Raw genomic sequence first — 20,010 nt, forward strand, 5'->3', positions numbered from 1 at the left:
AAGGCAGCAGAGCGGAACATATAAGTTCTTAAAGCCCTAACAGGGCAAAGAAAACTCGAGTCCCCTTCCTCACTCGACGCCGGCAGGGCAGCCAGGGAAATAACCTGAGCCCGAAAAGGCGTGTTGAGGGATTTCGGCACATAGCCGTGCTTAGGTTTGAGTATGACTTTAGAGTCATTAGGACCAAACTCCAAGCACGTCGGGCTCACAGAGAGCGCGTGCAGATCGCCTATGCGCTTCACTGAAGCGAGAGCCATCAAAAACACTGTTTTGAAAGACAAATGTTTGAGGCTGATAGACTGGATAGGCTCGAAAGGGGCACCTTTCATGGCCGCCAGGACCGTAGAAAGGTCCCACATAGGGACTGAAGGAGGTCTGGGTGGATTCAGTCTCCTAGCTCCCCTGAGGAAGCGGATGACTAAATCATTCCTTCCCAGTGACTGACCCAGCGTTGAACCGGAGAACGCTGAAATAGCCGCCACATACACTTTGAGCGTGGAAGGGGATCTGCCCTTATCCAACAGCTCTTGTAGGAAGGAGAGAACCTCCGCTACCTCACATTCGAGGGGTGAAAGGCTCCGAGCTGTACACCAGCTGGAGAAAACCGACCACTTTGAAGCGTAGAGCCGCCTGGTCGACGGCGCTCTAGCCTCAGTGATGGTATTCATGACTCCCTCTGCGAGACCAACGGGTATCCGTTGAGCGCCCACACATGAAGGGACCACAGTTCCGGGTGTGGGTGCCAAATCGAGCCCCTGGCCTGCGAGAGGAGATCTCTCCTCAACGGCACTGGCCATGGAGCGATGTCTGCTAACTGCATCAGAACTGGGAACCATGCCTGGTTCTTCCAGAACGGTGCTACAAGCAGCACTGGGCATTTTGTTTTCCTGACCCGTTCCAACACCTGTGGCAGGAGGGAAACGGGGGGAAAAGCGTATAGCGGGCAGCGCGGCCACCTTTGGGACAGCGCGCTGTCGGTCTTTGAAAAGAATGCGGGGCAGTGAGCGTTTTCGTGGGACGCGAATAGGTCCACCTCCGCTTTGCCGAATCTCTCCCACAACAGCCGGACTGTTTGTGGGTGTAGAGACCATTCGCCTGTAGGAACGTTGTTCCTGGACAGTCTGTCCGGGCCCACATTCAGAAGCCCGGGTACATGCACTGCTCTCAGCGAGCGTAAGTTGTGCTGAGCCCATAGTAGGAGGCGTTTCGCCAGCCTGTACAGGAATATGGAATTCAGACCGCCCTGGCGATTTATGTAGGACACCACAGCCATGTTGTCCGAACGGACTATGACGTGTTGGTCCTTGATGTGGGGACAAAAACGCGTCAGCGCATTGTGCACTGCCAGCATTTCTAGGCAGTTTATGTGTTGGAGCTTTTCTCGTTCCGACCATAGGCCGAAGAACGGTCTGCCCTCGAGCAGCGCTCCCCATCCCGAGGTGGATGCGTCCGTCGACACCATCCTCACCCTCGAGGAAGTCCCCAGGCTTACACCTGATTGGTACCAGTCGTTCGCCATCCAAGGCACCAGGGCTGTGACACAGTCCTGATTGACCTTGAGGCGTAATTGACCGGACACCCACGCTCTGCGCGGTACCCGCGCTTTCAACCAGAACTGCAGCGGGCGCATGCGGAGCAAGCCCAGCCGGAGAACTGACGATGCTGAGGCCATGAGACCCAGCATCCTTTGAAATTTCCTGAGCGGGGTGAAAGCGCCGCGGCGGAAAGACTTCGCCGCGCGCTGAATGTTCAGCACACGCTGTGGCGACAGCTGCGCTGTCATAGACTGTGAGTCCAGAACTATACCCAGAAACGAAATCGTTTGACTGGGGTTCAGTGAACTCTTCGCCCAATTGACCGTGATACCAAGATTCTCGAGGTGATCGAGTAAAATGGCTCTGTGCTCTACGAGCTGAGATCGTGATTGGGCTAGGATCAACCAGTCGTCCAAGTAGTTCAGCACTCGCATGCCTCTGAGTCTGAGAGGAGCGAGCGCTGCATCCATGCATTTCGTAAATGTACGAGGTGCCAGGGACAAGCCGAAAGGCAGGACTGTATACTGGTATGTCTGACCCTCGAAGGCGAATCTCAAGAATCGCCTGTGATGTGACGCTATCTGTATTTGAAAATACGCGTCCTTCAGATCCATCGACATGAACCAGTCTTCCCGGCGAACATGCGCGAGAATTTTGCTGGTCGTGAGCATTTTGAAACGGCGTTTCACTAACACTCTGTTCAGTCGTCTTAGATCCAGAATGGGTCTGATACCGCCGTCCTTTTTGGGGACTAGAAAGTATCTGCTGTATATCCCCTGTTCGCTTTGATCTCGGGGAATAAGCTCTATCGCCCCTTTGCTTATCAGTTTTGATATTTCGGCGCGAAGTAGGTGTGCTACTTTCAGCGGTACCGAAGTTTCGACGTGCGCTGTGAAGCGCGGAGGGCGTCGAAAAAACTGTAGCGAGAAGCCTCTCTTTATAATGCCTAAGACCCAGTCCGAAACCCCTGGAAGCGCTGCCCATGCATCTGCATGGTTGGCTAAGGGCCGGATACAGAGCGCGCTCTGTTCGCCGTGCGACAGAGGTGCTACGGGGCTCACAAACGTAGGCGTTATGCCTGCGGAATTTGAGGCGGGGGGCGCGCTTAATACAGCGGGCGGAGCGCTCGTCCTCGACCTTACAACAGTGCTTGGCTGAGTGAGGGAGGGCTGCGCGAGTCCCATGGGACTCATGTGTGCGAGTAGATGTGGGCTGGGAGCGGACACATTTACTGCTTTGGGCGCGCTGCCTGTGTAAGCAGCGCGCGCACTCATAGGTCTCGTTTTTACAGAGAGCCTGTGATCTGATAGACATAGTGTTCGTGGGCACTGAGTAGTGGGCACTTTTACTATGTGGGGAGCGCAATCGACCTGAGTCGATTTTATTTGCGCGAGCCCTAAGTGCAGGGCTGTGCTTGTGTGTAGGGATGGGCACTGAGAAGTGGGCATCGACACTACATTTATAGCACCATCGGCCGTGGCCGGGACACCAGAAATACCGTGAGTAAGTGTGGGCGCGGGAGAGCGGGCACAGTTACTGCAATGAGTGCACTGTCTGTCTGAGCAGAGTGAATGCACACAGGTTTCGTCTTTACAGAAACCACAAGGCATGCAGAGCATAGTGTTTGTGGGCACTAGGCAGTGGCACGTTCACTATGTTGCGTGCGTGATCGACCCGAGTCGAATATATGAGCACGGGCCCTGTGTGAAGGGCTGTGCTAGTGTGTAGGGATGGGCACTAGCAGTGGGCATCTTCTCTACACATATAGCATCATCGGCCGTGCTCGTGGGCAGCAAAAAACACGTCTGCAGTTGTCTCTCGGGGAACAAACAGAGTGATTTGCATTCGGCGGCATAAATATTTTCTGCCGGCCGGCCTGGGGTTCGAACCTCCGATCCCTCGCGCGCAAGTCTAAGAATCTACCACTGGACCACAGTAAAGATACATAGACAAAGTCAGCGCGAGTATTATCCGCACTGGCGTTTGCTTGCAGGCATGTACCACGTGCTCGTGGGCAGCAAAAAACACGTCTGCAGTTGCCTCTCGGGGAACAAACAGAGTGATTTGCATTCGGCGGCATAAATATTTTCTGCCGGCCGGCCTGGGGTTCGAACCTCCGATCGCCCGCGCGCAAGTCTAAGAATCTACCACTGGACCACAGTGAAGATACATAGACAAAGTCAGCGCGAGTATTATCCACACTGGCGTTTGCTTGCAGGCATGTACCACGTGCTCGTGGCCAGCAAAAAACACGTCTGCAGTTGCCTCTCGGGGAACAGACAGAGTGATTTGCATTTTCAGACGCCTGCAAAATGCCAGAATGTGAGAAGAGTGGAAATCGCCCAGTTTCAGCGGGGCTGAAAACACTCCATTCTCCTTTCGCGCGTGCGGGAACCGTAGAAACGGTGTTCGGTTGCAGGCAAGCGGGTACTACGCGCTCGCTGGCTGCAAAATGCATCTCTGCAGTCGCCTTCAGGGGACTTACAGAGCAAAGCATTGGCGGCATAAATATATATGCCGCTAGACCGGGATCCGAACCCCGGTCTCCCGCGTGGAGAACCTATAACTCCACCACTGAGCCACATGAGGATACAGGCTTTGAAAGCGGCGTCAACATGTATTCTTCGGCGTTTGCTGGCAGGCAAGCGTGTAACAGACTCATTTGCTGCAATAATATTTCCAGTCGCCGAACAGGGAACTGAGAAATGTGAGAGAAAAGAGGTCAGACCGACCAACGGTGGGACTAAGAACACTCTTTTCTCCTTCGCCGGTGAATGACGCGTGCAGAGGCAGGGTAGCTTTTCTTGTAACGTAAAGAAAAACTAATCCCGCCGTCCGCTTCCAGGAAGGGCAGCCTCGGAAGGATGCCCGGTGAGTCCTCAGAGTCACCGTAGGCAATTGGCTCGGAGTGAAGGCGTTCGCCGTCAGCGAGCGCGAGCGCTGCATGAGAAGGCATCTTGAAAAAGACGCAGCTCTTTTAGGGGTGTGTGTTGCAAAGTGAACACACACACACACACAAACACAAGAACAAGAATGTAAAGGATATGGCGTCGGAAAGCGCAGCAGGTACGGCGGTAGAAGGCGGCGTTGGCCAGCGGCTTCAAGGGCTCGTCCCGCTGAAGTGCTTGCATCAGACGACGCGTGCTTCGCTGAAGAGATTAAAATCAAGTGAATCAGCCTTCTCGAGCTCCTTTTATAGAGGTAAGCCACGCCCGTCTCGGCGGGAAGTGGCGAGGAGGTCTGATCTCATTGGTCTGATGTTGCATCAGCCTGCGCTCGATAGGCTTATGCAGTTGCCGCAGAGCAGCCAATGAGCGGACAAGCCGTCTTGCTTCAGCTGTCTGCTGCTGCCGCAACGCGTTTTACATATATGAAAATTAAAGGATAATTTTTGCTTCAGTGTTTCGTGAAAAGAGACTTTTCCCGTAGCGTTTTGATAAAACGCAGTACGAGAGAACTCTCGTAAGAGAACAGATGTTTACATGTAGTGCAACAGGTATATAATTTATACTGTTAAATGTATGTATTGTTAAAAAGAATTAACACAAAACTCTTCATTCATTTCCCTGATGTAGCCATCTAATCTTGATGTGAGTCCTCTCCCCTTTAATTGTTATGATGTCATGGATCAGCATAACTTCCTGGGGCTCGTTCTTCGTACGTTGTTTATTACAACCGAGATCAAATGACACATCCAAGATGATATTCATGATCTGGCTAACTCGGTTCTTCGAACGCACCTGTTGTTTATGATTAGTATCGCTGGATTGAGTTTTCTGAGGTAAATGCGCGTTCATGCGTTGGTTTAAAAGGGGATATGTACGGTGGCCAAGAGAGCTCAACGCGCTGCAACTCAAGAAAACACATGCAAATAGAAAGAAAACATCTTCATCTGTTTTACAACACATGTGTGCTCCAAATACTCACAACACATGTGGGCAGATCGAGGCTTCGTGAAACAATGAAACAGTTGAAGCAAATGTGCCATATTGTGTCGAGGCTTTGAAAAAATCCGACACCCGTCTCAACGGTGACACCTAGTGGTCACTTGCAGGTGTTGATCTGAAACAACCTTGACAAGGAGCCATTCTTTTTTTTCTTTTTTTTTTCTTTTTTTCTAATATGTGAAGCTTGTAACCTGTAGGCTCCTCACTGTGCTATGTTATTTTGGTCATGTAAATTGAATATTAATAAAAGAAATCAAGCCACAATGTCTCACTTTTTTATAGATTTTTATTCAAAAATATTAATTTCTCTGCTGTGGAAGGACTTAGCCTACTTCTTTTTTTTTTACAGATAATTTCTCCAGCCTTTGAAAAAATCCTCTCACAAGGGACACTCGTTGCTGGCATGCAAAGATATTTTTTAGCAAGGACATACAAATAATTATATTTTCAAACTTGCTTAGATGGTCCAGCAGTGTCAGTAGCAGGCCTAGGTACAGGGGGAATGCTACCATCCTCTGCACCCTGCAAAATGGCAGGATGAGTGCTCCTCAAATGGCGCATCATGGATGGTGTATTGTTGCAGTAGGCTAGCTGCCGTACAAATACATACATCTCACTTTATTTGGGGTCTCCAAATGGAAATGCTTCCACACCACAGATGTACGGCATCTCTTCTGTGGAGCCTCCATTTTTATACTACTCACCATTTTTCATCTATCTATCTCTTAATCTATCTATGTATCTATCTATTAATCTGTCTATATATATTTCTATGCATCTATTAATGTGTCACCTATACTCTGTCTGTCTCTAGCCTATCAGTCAATGTGTAAATTTAAATGTAAGCCTAAATATAACTAAACAAATTGCACTATAAATGTCACCAAAAATCCGCTATCTCAAAATCAAACTCCTCTCACAAAAACCCACGAGGTCAAGATGCGTTGACTTCCCTTTTATACAGATGTGCGATTGTGTGGTCTGTTCCCGACCCTGTCAATCAAACGCTGATTCGTCGGACCATGCTGTCGAAACACTTGTGAAACACTCCGAAGCTTCATTTAGCCGTAGTCACGTGACATGGGTGTTTTCACGCTTCGGATCAGTGTTTCGAAACATCTGGGCTTCGGGATCTCCAAAAGCTTCGGAACGTCAGTTTCGCGTCATATGGGGTTCCATTTGTGCCGAAATTATGTCGACATGCTATCTGTCTATGCTGTGTGTCGTCTTCCATGTCTATGTGTCTGTTCACTGTCTATGTCTATGTCTGTCTGTCTATGCTGTGTGTTGTCTTCCATGTCTATGTGTCTATTCACTGTCTATGTGATTGCCCACATGACTCAACTTTTGTCTTTGTCCACTCAACTTACTCCTGTCACCTGTCCTTGTCATTTGACTGTGTCGTCTTGCGTGTCAATGCTTCATGTGTCATGACTATGTGTTTTTTCATTCTGTCGTTGCTATGTGTCGTTGCTATGCGTCGTTTCCCTCTGTCGTTACTATGTGTCGTCTTCCATGTCTATGCTATGCGTCGTTACTATGCGTCGTTTCCCTCTGTCGTTACTATGTGTCGTCTTCCATGTCTATGCTATGCGTCGTTACTATGCGACTGTCTCTCTTTTAAATGCCTATTCCACGAGTGGTAGTCTACGATTGGCTGTTTTAAAATATAACTATTATCGAAACAAAATAACAAAATAACCCAGGCAGTCTCATCTACGAGACGTTTAGGCCTCTTCCAATACTGACAGCCGGGCTAATTATCTGCATCTCTAGTGTGTGTGTTTGTGTGTGTGTGTGAGTTGGCTCGGCCCTCCCTCATGCAGTTTAATTGGTTGACATCGCGTGTATGATTGACAGGAACAGAATGTGAGGCTGATCAGACAGTCAAAACAAATGTGTGTGTGCGACACATAGTAACGACAGAGGGAAACGACGCATAGTAACGACGCATAGCAACGACACATAGCAACGACATAGTCACATAGTCATGACACATGCAGCATTGGCAAGATGACACAGTCAAACGACAAGGACAGATGACAGGAGTAAGTTGAGTGGACAAAGACAAAAGTTGAGTCATGTGGGCAATCACATAGACAGTGAACAGACACATAGACATGGAAGACAACACACAGCATAGACAGACAGACACAGACATAGACAGTGAACAGACACATAGACATGGAAGACGACACACAGCATAGACAGATAGCATGTCGACATAATTTCGGCACAAATGGAACCCCATATTATTTAACGGACCAACTATCAAAATCTGTGTGGCAAAGCTGCGCGATGCACTATGAAATTAACCAAGGTTTTAATACAAAAAAAGGTTAATATTTTAATCATGGTAACCACAAATTAACCATGGTTTTGCTACACTTACCATAGTTTAACTATGGTATTTGTAGTAAAACTGTGGTTATACAAATGGTTATCAATTTGCCCCCCCCCAAAAAAAGGAGTGAGCAAGCAATTAACGTGTATAAACTCCATAAACACAGATGTAAGATGCAAACATTGTCTTTTATGTATTGTGCTCCAAATTAATTAAGATTGCTTCAAATTAGCTTCCTGTGGTGTCTCATTCTTTGTGGCTCAAAGCATACAAATGTGAAGTCCATACCTTGCAGATACAGTGCACACACATTGTCCATATTCCATATTGGTCCTTGAACATCACTCTTTATCAGTGAAGCATGGTTAAGCACCATTAAGCTCAGTCCAACACTTCACAATCCAATAAGCACGGTCAGCATGTTCTTGCACGGTATTGCACATACTGCATGTTTAACACGGACAAAAACTGTGTGCTTACCTACTATCAATACACACCTGTTGTCTCATTAACCAGGTTAATATAGGCCTACAGTGTCAGTTTGATGCTCTGGCTCTCTGATTCTCTGGGTCCCTTTCTTGGGGCTCTCTTCCTGTACCTCCTCTTTTCTTTCTCTCTCTCTCTCTCTCTCTCTCTCTCTCTCTCTCTCTCTCTCTCTCTCTCTCTCTCTCTCCCCCTCTCTCTCTCCCTCTCTCTCTCTCTCTCTCTCTCTCTTTCTCTCTCTCAAGTGTATAAGTTATCATCTCATACATCTTTTTTGTAACTATTTTAAGTGTAACCATAACCATATTTTGTCATTAAACCTTTTCAATTACAAGTAATGTGCTAAATAGTTTTGATTTGGTATTGACTTTGAAGTGCTACCTATTGCAATACAATATTGTCACTCTCTATAGCAACGCTCTCCCACATTAATATGTGGGAGAGCGTTGCTATAGAGAGTTATTGTAACTGCACTTATTTCTGTCTTTGGTATAAGTGGCAGTGGGTGGAATAGACAAGAAATGTACAGTTTTCTACCATCTTGCTAATAACATTTCTTTAGTCATTCGGCAGTCTTGCAGCTTGAACCACTGCAGGAATCCACCCTTACAAACGCTGATTATATATTATATAAGGCAGTTATAAAAATCAGGAGGCTCTCAATTTAATAAATGGCTCGTTCATTAACAAAGTGACTTGCCGCCATCTACTGGCGATATTTATAATCCAAGTATTGTTTCATTTTGTCATTCATTTCACATTTCTGTATTTAAAATGTTATAAGACATTAATCTCAATACAATATGCAATTGCAAGTGTAAATGCATTTTCCGTCCTCTGAGCAGCATTAAACTGATGATGTAAAAATACATCTGAAAGCAACTTCAGCTTCTTTGCCTTCTGCATTGCAAAGATGGATTGATACTAAATGAATTGGTAGTGTCAAATAATTCTTAATTTAAGAATTTGACATTAAAGAAGACTAGGCTAGAAAAAATCTCAGCTAAAATTCCCCTGAAAATCAGTTTGAGGGGGCCCCTTATGGTAAATTTAATTTCTAACAGTGCTAGATGGCAATAACTACAAAAAATACTCTTCATCTCTGGCTTTAGTTCAAAGTATACACTTGAATTGATACTGGTCTGCGCTACACATCAATGTAGCCTAAATGCAATCGCTCTGCGCTGTCCAGCCCTTTACCATATAGGCTATAGTTTTATTATAGTAAAAGTGTAGTAACTGTGGTATTTTGTCGGATTGATTACAATTTGTATAACCACAGTTTACTACATGATTAAACAATGGTTAGTGTAAGAAAGCCCTTAATTTGTGGTTACCATGGTTTAACTGTATTAAGCATGTTTTTTTTTTTATTATTGTTTTAGACTAAAACATGGTTAATTTTCATAGTGCATCGTGCTGCATCGTGCACAGATTTTTAATATAATTTTGGTGCGAATTAATTAATATTTAAGAGATAAACTAAGATTTTACGGCACGCGTTGAATTTATATTCTACTACAGAAGAAAGCCCTGTCAAGGCTGTCCGCCCCGGGACGGAAAAACATATTTTTTTTATTTTTTTTTATGTTTATGAGAAGGGTCGAATATGCGATAAATTAACGGTTTATTTTTCTTTGTTTGAAGACAAAAACGAGAAAACAAATTATCCGAAGGTAAACGGAAATAAACTAATGCAACTGTTGTCTACATAGACTTGGATCTTTACAAATAATGAACACTAGAGGGAGATATTGGACTATATATGGGTAGATAAGTGCGTACACAACTTTGCACAACTTTGTATGCACCACTTTAGATCGTTTGTGCAATGCAATGCAACAACACATGTTATCTCTTTAATGAACATGGGAATGAGTTAGTTCTGGTGTGCAATGCAATGCAATGCAATGCAAGAAGTACATAACCTATATGTTATTCTTCAGTGCACAACTTTAGATCGTTTGTGCAATGCAATGCAACAACACATATGACATCTCTTGGGAACATGGGAAGAATTAGTTCTGGTGTGCAATGCAAGAAGTGCATAGCCTATGTTTTTCTTCAATGCACAACGTTAGATCGTTTGTGCAATGTAATACAACAACACATATGTTGTCTTTAATAAACATGGGAGTGAGTTAGTTCTGGTGTGCAATGCAATGCAATGTAAGAAGTGCATAGCCGTTATTCTTCAATGCACAACTTTAGATCGTTTGTGCAATGCAATGCAACAACATTTATGTTATCTCTTTAATGAACATGGGAATGAGTAAGTTCTGGTGTGCAATGCAATTCAAGAAGTGCATAGCCTCTATGTTATTCTTCAATGCACAACGTTAGATCGTTTGTGCAATGCATTGCAACAACACACGTTATCTCTTTAATGAACATGGGAATGGTGTGCAATGCAATGCAAGAAGTGCATAGCCTATGTTATTCTTCAATGCACAACTTTAGATCATTTGTGCAATGCAATGCAACAACACAGTTATCTCTTTAATGAACATGGGAATGAGAAAGTTCTGGTGTGCAATGCAATGCAAGAAGTGCATAGCCTCTATGTTATTATTCAATGCACAACGTTAGATCGTTTGTGCAATGTATTGTAACAAAAGATATGTTACCTCTTTAATGAGCATGGGATTAAGTTAGTTCTGGTGTGCAATGCAATGCAAGAAGTGCATAGGCGATATGTTATTCTTCAATGCACAACGTTAGATCGTTTGTGCAATGCATTGCAACAAAACATATGTTATCTCTATAATGAACATGGGACTGAGTTAGTTCTTGTGTGCAATGCAATGCAATGCAAGAAGTGAATAGATTCTGTTATTCTTCAATGCACAACGTTAGATCGTTTGTGCAATGCAAAGCAATGCAACAACACACATGTTATCTTTTTAATGAACATGGGATTGAGTTAGTTCTGGTGGGCAATACAATGCAAGAAGTGCATAGCCTATGTTATTCTGCAATGCACAATGTTAGATCGTTTGTGCAATGCAACAATGCATATGTTATCTCTTTAATGAACATGGGATTGAGTTACTTCTGGTGTGCAATGCAATGCAATGCAAGAAGTCCATACCCTATATTTTATTCTTCAATGCACAACGTTAGATCGTTTGTGCAATGCAATAACACACATTATCTCTTTAATGAACATTTGATTGAGTTAATTCTGGTGTGCAATGCAATGCAAAAAGTGCATAGCCTATAAGTTATTCATCAATGCATCATGCAATGCATTGCACAAACGATCTAACGTTGTGCATTGAAAAATAACATAGGTTATGCACTTTTTGCATTGCATTGCATTGCACACCAGAACAAACTCCTTCCCATGTACATTAAAGAGATAACATGTTGCATTGCATTGCACAAACGATCTAACGTTGTGCACTGAGGTTATGCAATTTTTGCATTGCATTGCACACCAGATCTAACTCCTTCCCATGTTCATTAAAGAGATAACATGTTGCATTGCATTGCACAAACGATCTAACGTTGTGCACTGAAAATAACATAGGTTATGCACTTTTTGCATTGCATTGCATTAAACACCACACCAGAACAAACTCCTTCCCATGTTCATTAAAGAGATAACATGTTGCATTGCACTGCACAAACGATCTAACCATCTAAATGTTGTGCATTGAAAAATTAAATAGGTTATGCACTTTTTGCATTGCACTGCACACCAGAACTAACTCCTGTCCTTGTTCATTAAAGAGATAACATATGTTTTTGTTGCATTGCACAAGCGATCTAACGTTGTGCATTGAAAAATAACATCGGTTATGCATTTTTTGCATTGCATTGCACACCAGAACTAACTCCTTCCCATGTTCATTAAAGAGATAACATGTTGCCTTCCCATGTTCATTAAAGAGATAACATGTTGCATTGCATTGCACAAACGATCTAACGTTGTGCACTGAAGAATAACATAGGTTATGCACTTTTTGCATTGCGTTGCATTGCACACCAGAACTAACTCAATCCCATGTTCATTAAAGAGATAACGTGTTGTTGCAATGCATTGCACAAACGATCTAATGTTGTGCATTGAAAAATTAAATAGGTTATGCACTTTTTGCATTGCATTGCATTGCACACCAGAACTAACTCCTTTCCTTGTTCATTAAAAAGATAACATGTGTTTGTTGCATTGCATTGCACAAGCGATCTAACGTTGTGCATTGAAAAATAACATCGGTTATGCACTTTTTGCATTGCATTGCATTGTACACCAGAACTAACTCATTCCTATGTTCATTAAAGAGATAACATGTGTTTGTTGCATTGCACAAACGATCTAACGTTTTGCACTGAAGAATAACATCGGTTATGCACTTTTTGCATTGCATTGCATTGTACACTAGAACTAACTCCTTCCCATGTTCATTAAAGAGATAACATGTTGCATTGCATTGCACAAACGATCTAACGTTGTGCACTGAAGAATAACATATTCATATAAGAATAACATATATGCACTTCTTGTATTGCATTGCATTGCACACCAGAACTAACTCATTCCTATGTTCATTAAAGAGAAATAACATATGTGTTTGTTGCATTGCATTGCACAAGCGATTGACTTAGTTCTGGTGTGCAATGCAATGCAAAAAGTGCATAACCTATGTTATTTTTCAATGCACAACGTTAGAAGAAGATTGAAAAATAACATAGGTTATGCACTTTTTGCATTGCATTGCACACCAGAACTAAGTCAATCCCATATTCATTAAAGCGATAACATGTTTTGTTGCAATGCATTGCACAAACTATATAACGTTGTGCATTGAAAACTTAAATAGGTTATGCACTTTTTGCATTGCATTGCATTGCACACTAGAGCTAACTCCTTCCCATGTTCATTAAAGAGATAACATGTTGCATTGCACAAACGATCTAACGTTGTGCACTGAAGAATAACATAGGTTATGCACTTCTTGCATTGCATTGCACACCAGAACTAACTCATTCCTATGTTCATTAAAGAGAAATAACATATGTGTTTGTTTCATTGCATTGCACAAGCGATCTAACGTTGTGCATTGAAAAATAACAGGTTATGCTCTTTTTGCATTGCATTGCATTGCACACCAGAGCTAACTCCTTCCCATGTTCATTAAAGAGATAACATGTTGCATTGCATTGCACAAACGATCTAACGTTGTGCACTGAGGTTATGCACTTCTTGCAATTGCATTGCATTGCACACCAAACTCAATCCCATGTTCATTAAAGAGATAACATATGTGTTTGCAACATATGCATATGTGCATTGCATTGGACAAACTATCTAACGTTTTGCATTGAAGAATAACATATAGGCTATGCACTTCTTGCATTGCATTGCACACCAGAACTCCTTCCCATGTTCATTAAAGAGATAACATATGTGTTGTTGCATTGCATTGCACACACGATCTAACGTTGTGCATTGAAGAATAATATATAGGCTATGCACTTGCACCAGAACTAACTCATTCCCAAACTCATTGCGTTGTGCTTTGAGGAAATACAATTTGTGCTGTTGCATTGCATTTCACACACGATCAAACTTTGTGCATTGAAGAATAACATACAAGCTATGAGTGCATTGCAAAAATACAGTAACTATCTCATTCCGATGTGTATTGAAGAGATACCACTTTTGGAGTTACATTCCACTGCATAAAAGATCTAACTGATATAGTTAGACATAATAATACATTATTAATCAACGCTAACTCTTAGAACGTTTGTGCAATGCAACACTCATGTTATCTTTTCATTGCACATGAGGTATGAAGTAGTTTATTCTATGCATTGTAACGCAAGAGGTAAATGCAATAATTTCCCTTCAAAAGCAAAAATGAATAAGTTCATTATTCAGTGCAATGCGAAAGCACATATGTTATACGCTCAAATCAGGCATACAGAGGTCCCTCTTTGACCTACGGAACATATTTTCTGTCCAAAGAGTTCTTACTATACATACAGACTGACTTCTTATGATTTTGTATTAGCCAGACAGTAGTCCATTTTTGACCTACTGAACATATTTCTGGTTAGAGTCCGTCAACATTAACTCACTATACATATAGACTGACTTCTCCTAATGTTAAGACAGTAGTCCATATTTGATCGATTGAAAAAAAATTGACCAAAGAGTTCTGAAAAGGATTTTGTCTATCATAAACTTATAGACTCCTTCTGATGTTAAATCAGCCATACAGAAGTCCATATATGACCTTCTAAACATATTTCTGGACAGAGAGCTTTAACTTTAACCTTACTATACATATTTCTCCTACTATACAGACTTCTCGTGATGTTCATTCTGACAAAAGTCTATATTTTGACAGACTTTAGTCCATATTTGACCAATTGAACATATTTTTGGCCAAAGAATCCTCAAAATGTTTTTTACTATTATAAACTTATGGACTCCTTCTGATGTCAAATCAGCCTTACAGATGTCTATTTTTGACCCAAGGAATATATTTATGGCCAAAAAGTCCTCGATCTTAGAGTTTCTATACATACTCATAGACTACTTCTAATGCTACATAAGCCATATAGATATCCATATCTGACCTTTTGAACTTATTTCTGATCAAAGGGTCCTCAAAAGGTTTTAAACTATATAAAGTTATTGACTCTTTCTGATGATAAATCGGCTATTCAGAGGTCCCCTTTTGACCTACTGAACATATTTCTGGCCAAAGAGTCCTAAAAGATTAACACTATACATTCAGATTTACATCTTCGGATTTATATCATCCTGACAAAAGTCTATTTTTGACATACTGAATTTTTTTCTGGCCAAGGACTACTGGAAACTTGACCTTTTCATATATACTCGTTGACTCTTTCTGATGTTACGTCAGCCATACAGAAGTCTATATTTGGCCCAAGGAACATATTTCTGGCCAAACAGTCCTTGATCTTGGGCTTTCATACTCATAGACTCCTTCTAATGCTACATAAGCCATATAGATATCCATATCTGACCTTTAAACTTATTTCTGATCAATGGGTCCTCAAAATTTTTAAAACTATATAAAGTTATCGACTCCTTCTGATGATAAATCAGCTATACAGAGGTCCCCTTTTGACCTACTGAACATATTTCTGGTCAAAGAGTTCTTGAACATTATCTTGCTATACTACAGACTGACTTCTTGTGATGTTATATTAACCAGCCAGTGGTCTATTTTTGACCTACTGAACATATTTCTGGCCAGAGTCCGTCAACATTAACTCACCTTACATATAGACTGACTTCTCGTAATGTTAAATCAGGCAGACAGTAGTCCATATTTGACCGATTGAAAAAAAAATTCACCAAAGAGATCTCAAAAGGATTTTTTCTATCATAAACTTATAGACTCCTTCTGGTGTTAAATCAGCCATACAGAAGTCCATATTTGACCTTCTGAACATATTTCTGGACAGAGAGCTTGAACTTTAACCTTACTATACATATTTCTCCTACTATACAGCCCTCTTGTGATGTTATATCAGCCAGACTGTAGTCCATATTTGACCAATTGAACATATTTTTGGCCAAAGAATCCTCAAAATGTTTTTTACTATTATAAACTTATGGACTCCTTCTGATGTCAAATCAGCCTTACAGAAGTCTATATTTGACCCAAGGAATATATTTATGGCCAAAAAGTCCTCGATCTTGGACTTTCTATACATACTCATAGACTCCTTCTAATGCTACATAAGCCATATAGATATCCATATCTGACCTTTAAACTTATTTCGGATCAATGGGTCCTCAAAAGTTTTTAAACTATATAAAGTTATAGACTCTTTCTGAAGATAAGTCAGCTATTCAGAGGTCCCCTTTTGACCTACTGAACATATTTCTGGCCAAAGAGTCCTAAAAGATTAACACTATACATTCAGATTTATATCTTCGGATATTATGTCATTCTGACAAAAGTCTATATTTGACATACTGAATTTTTTTCTGGCCAAGGAGTACTGGAAACCTGACCTTTTCATATATACTCGTTGACTCTTTCTGATGTTACGTCAGCCATACGGAAGTCCATATCTGACCCAAGGAACATATTTCTGGCCAAAGAGTCCTCGATCTTGGGCTTTCTATACATACTCATAGACTCCTTCTGATGCTTCATAAGCCATATAGATGTCCATATCTGACCTTTTGAACTTATTTCTGGTCAAAGTGTCCTCAAAATTTTTCAAACTATAAAAAGTTATCGACTCCTTCTGATGATAAAGCAGCTATACAGAGGTCACCTTTTGACCTACTGAACATATTTCTGGCCAAAGAGCTCTTGAACATTATCTTGCAATACTACAGATTAACTTCTTGTGATGTTATATTAACCAGCCAGGAGTCTATTTTTGACCTACTGAACATATTTCTAGCCAGATTCCGTGAACATTAACTCACTATACATATAGACTGACTTCTCGTAATGTTAAAAAATCAAGCAGTCCATATTTGACCGACTGAAAAAAAAATTCACCAGAGTTCTCAAAAGGATTTTGTCTGTCATAAACTTATAGACTCCTTCTGATGTTAAATCAGCCATACAGAAGTCCATATTTGACCTTCTGGACATATTTTTGGCCAGAGACCTTGAACATTTACCTTACTATACATATTTCTCCTACTATACAGACTTCTCGTGATGTTATATCAGCCAGACTGTAGTTCATATTTGACAGATTTAACATATTTTTGGCCAAAGAATCCTCAAAATGTTTTTTACTCTTAGAAACTCATAGACTCCTTCTGATGTTAAATCAGCCATATAGAAGTCCATATTTCAACCACTGGAAAAAGAGTACTCGATCTTGAACTTTCTATACATACTCTAAACTCCTTCTGATGCTTCATAAGCCATTTAGAAGTCCATATCTGACCTGTTAAACTTATTTCTGGTCAATGGGTCCTTAAAAAGTTTTAAATATATATAATCTTATATAATATATAATACTTAAGCTGTACAATCTTATAGACTAATTCTGATGTTAAATCAGCCATACAGAGGTCGCTTTTTTACCTACTAAACATATTTCGGGCCAAAGAGTACTCAAACTTGAACTTTCTATACATATTTGTTGACTCCTTCTGACGTTACGTCAGCCATGAAGTAGTCCATATTTCACCCAAGGAACATATTTCTGGAAAAGAGTCCTCAATCTTGAACTTTGTATTCTCATTCCTAGACTCCTTCTGATGGTTCATAAGCCACATAGAACTCAATATTTGATCTATTGAACTTATATCTGGCAAAAGAATCATCAAAGTTTAACTTACTGTTCCTTCTACTAGACTGTTTTTGATTTTACATCCACCATACAGTAGTCCATATTTGACCAAGAGAACATATTTCTGGCCAAAGAGACCTTGATCTTATTCTTTCTCATTGACTCCTTCTGATGTTTCATCAGCCAGATAATTGTCCACAATTGACCTACTGAACATTTTTCTGCCCGAAGAGTCCATGAACTTGAACTTTCTATACATAATCATTTACTTATTCTGATGTTTCTTCAGCCATACAGAAGTCCAGATTTGACATGTTGAACATATTTCTGAGTCCTTGATCTTGAACTTTCTATTCGTAATTATAGACTCTTTCAGACAGTACATCGGACAGACAATTGTCCATATTAATTATTGAACATATTTCTGGCCAACAAGTCCATGAACTTGAAACATTCTATACATGTTCATTGACTCCTTATGATGATTCCTCAGCCAGACAATTGTCCATAACTGACTTACTGAGTCTATGAACCTGAACTTTCCTTTCATAATCATTGACGACTTCTGATGTTTCATCAGCCAGACTGCAGTCCATATTTGACCTACTGAATATATATCTGGCAAAGGAATCCTCGATCTTGAACTTTCTATACATGCTCATTGACTCCTTCTGGTGTTTCATCAGCCATGCAGTAGTTCTGATTTGATATAATGAACATATTTCTGACCGAAGAGTCCTCGATCTTGAACTTTCTATTCATACTTATAGACTCTTTCAGATAGTACATCGGCCAGACAATTGTAGACATTTGAACACATTTCTGGCCAACGAGTCTCTGAACTTGAACTTTCTATACATGCTCATTGACTCGTTCCGATGTTTCATCAAGAAGACAATAGTCAATAATTGACCTCCTGAACATATATCTAGTAAAAGTGACGCCTTATTTTGTTTCTTCAGCCATAAAGTAGTTCAGATTTAACATGATGAACATATTTCTGACTGAAGAATCTTTGATCTTGAACTTTCTATTCATACTTATAGACTCTTTCAGATAGTACACCAGCCAGACATTGTCCATAATGACAATTTAATTTTTTTTCTGCCCAACGAGTCTATGTACTTGAACTTTCTATACATACTCATTGACTCCTTCTGATGTTTCATCAGTTAATGTTAATGTTAATGTTAATGTTAATGTTAATGTTCATGGAATCTGGCCAGAAATATGTTAAGTAGGTCAAAAACTGACTACTGGCTGGTTAATATAACATCACAAGAAGTTAATCTATAGTATAGCAAGATAATGTTCAAGAAATCTTTGGCCAGAAATATGTACAGTAGGTCAAAAGGGGACCTCTGTATAGCTGATTTATCATCAGAAGGAGTCTATAACTTTATTTAGTTTAAACATTTTTGAGGACACTGTGGCCAGAAATAAATTAAAAAGGTCAGATATGGACATACTCATAGACTCCTTCTGATGCTTCATAAGCCATAGGCTTATGAAGCATCAGAAAGAGTCTATGAGTATGTATAGAAAGCCCAAAATCAAGGACTCTTTGGCCAGAAATATGTTCCTTGGGTCAACTATGGACTTCTGTATGGCTGACGTAACATCAGAAAGAGTCAACGAGTATATACGGAAAGGTCAAGTTTCGAGTACTCCTTGGCCAGAAAAAAATCCAGTATGTCAAATATGGACTTTTGTCAGGATGATAAAACATCCGAAGATATCAATCTGAATGTATAGCGTTAATCTTTTAGGACTCTTTGGCCAGAAATATGTTCAGTAGATCAAAAGGGGACCTCTCAATAGCTGATTATCATCAGAAAGAGTCAATAACTTTATATAGTTTAAAACATTTTGAGGACCCTTTGATCAGAAATAAGTTCAAAAGGTCAGATATGGATATCTATATGGCTTATGTAGCATTAGAAGGAGTCTATGAGTATGTATAGAAAGTCCAAGATCGAGGACTCTTTGGCCATAAATATATTCAGTATGTCAAAAGGGGACCTCTGTATAGCTGATTTATCATCAGAAGCAGTCTATAATTTTATATAGCTTGAAAAATTTTGAGGACACTTTGACCAGAAATAAGTTCAAAAGGTCAGATATGGACATCTATATGGCTTATGAAGCATCAGAAGGAGTCTATGAGTATGTATAGAAAGTCCAAAATCGAGGACTCTTTGGCCAGAAATATGTTTCCTTGGGTAAAATATGGACTTCTTTATGGCTGACGTAACATCAGAAAGAGTCAACGAGTATATATGGAAAGGTCAAGTTTCGAGTACTCCTTGGCCAGAAAAAAAATCAGTATGTCAAATATGGACTTTTGTCAGGATGATAAAACATCCGAAGATATCAATCTGAATGTATAGTGTTAATCTTTTAGGACTCTTTGGCCAGAAATATGTTCAGTAGGTCAAAA

This window comes from Abramis brama (genome assembly GCF_963993115.1).
Source record: "Abramis brama genome assembly, chromosome: 17".
Classification (NCBI taxonomy): domain Eukaryota; kingdom Metazoa; phylum Chordata; class Actinopteri; order Cypriniformes; family Leuciscidae; genus Abramis; species Abramis brama.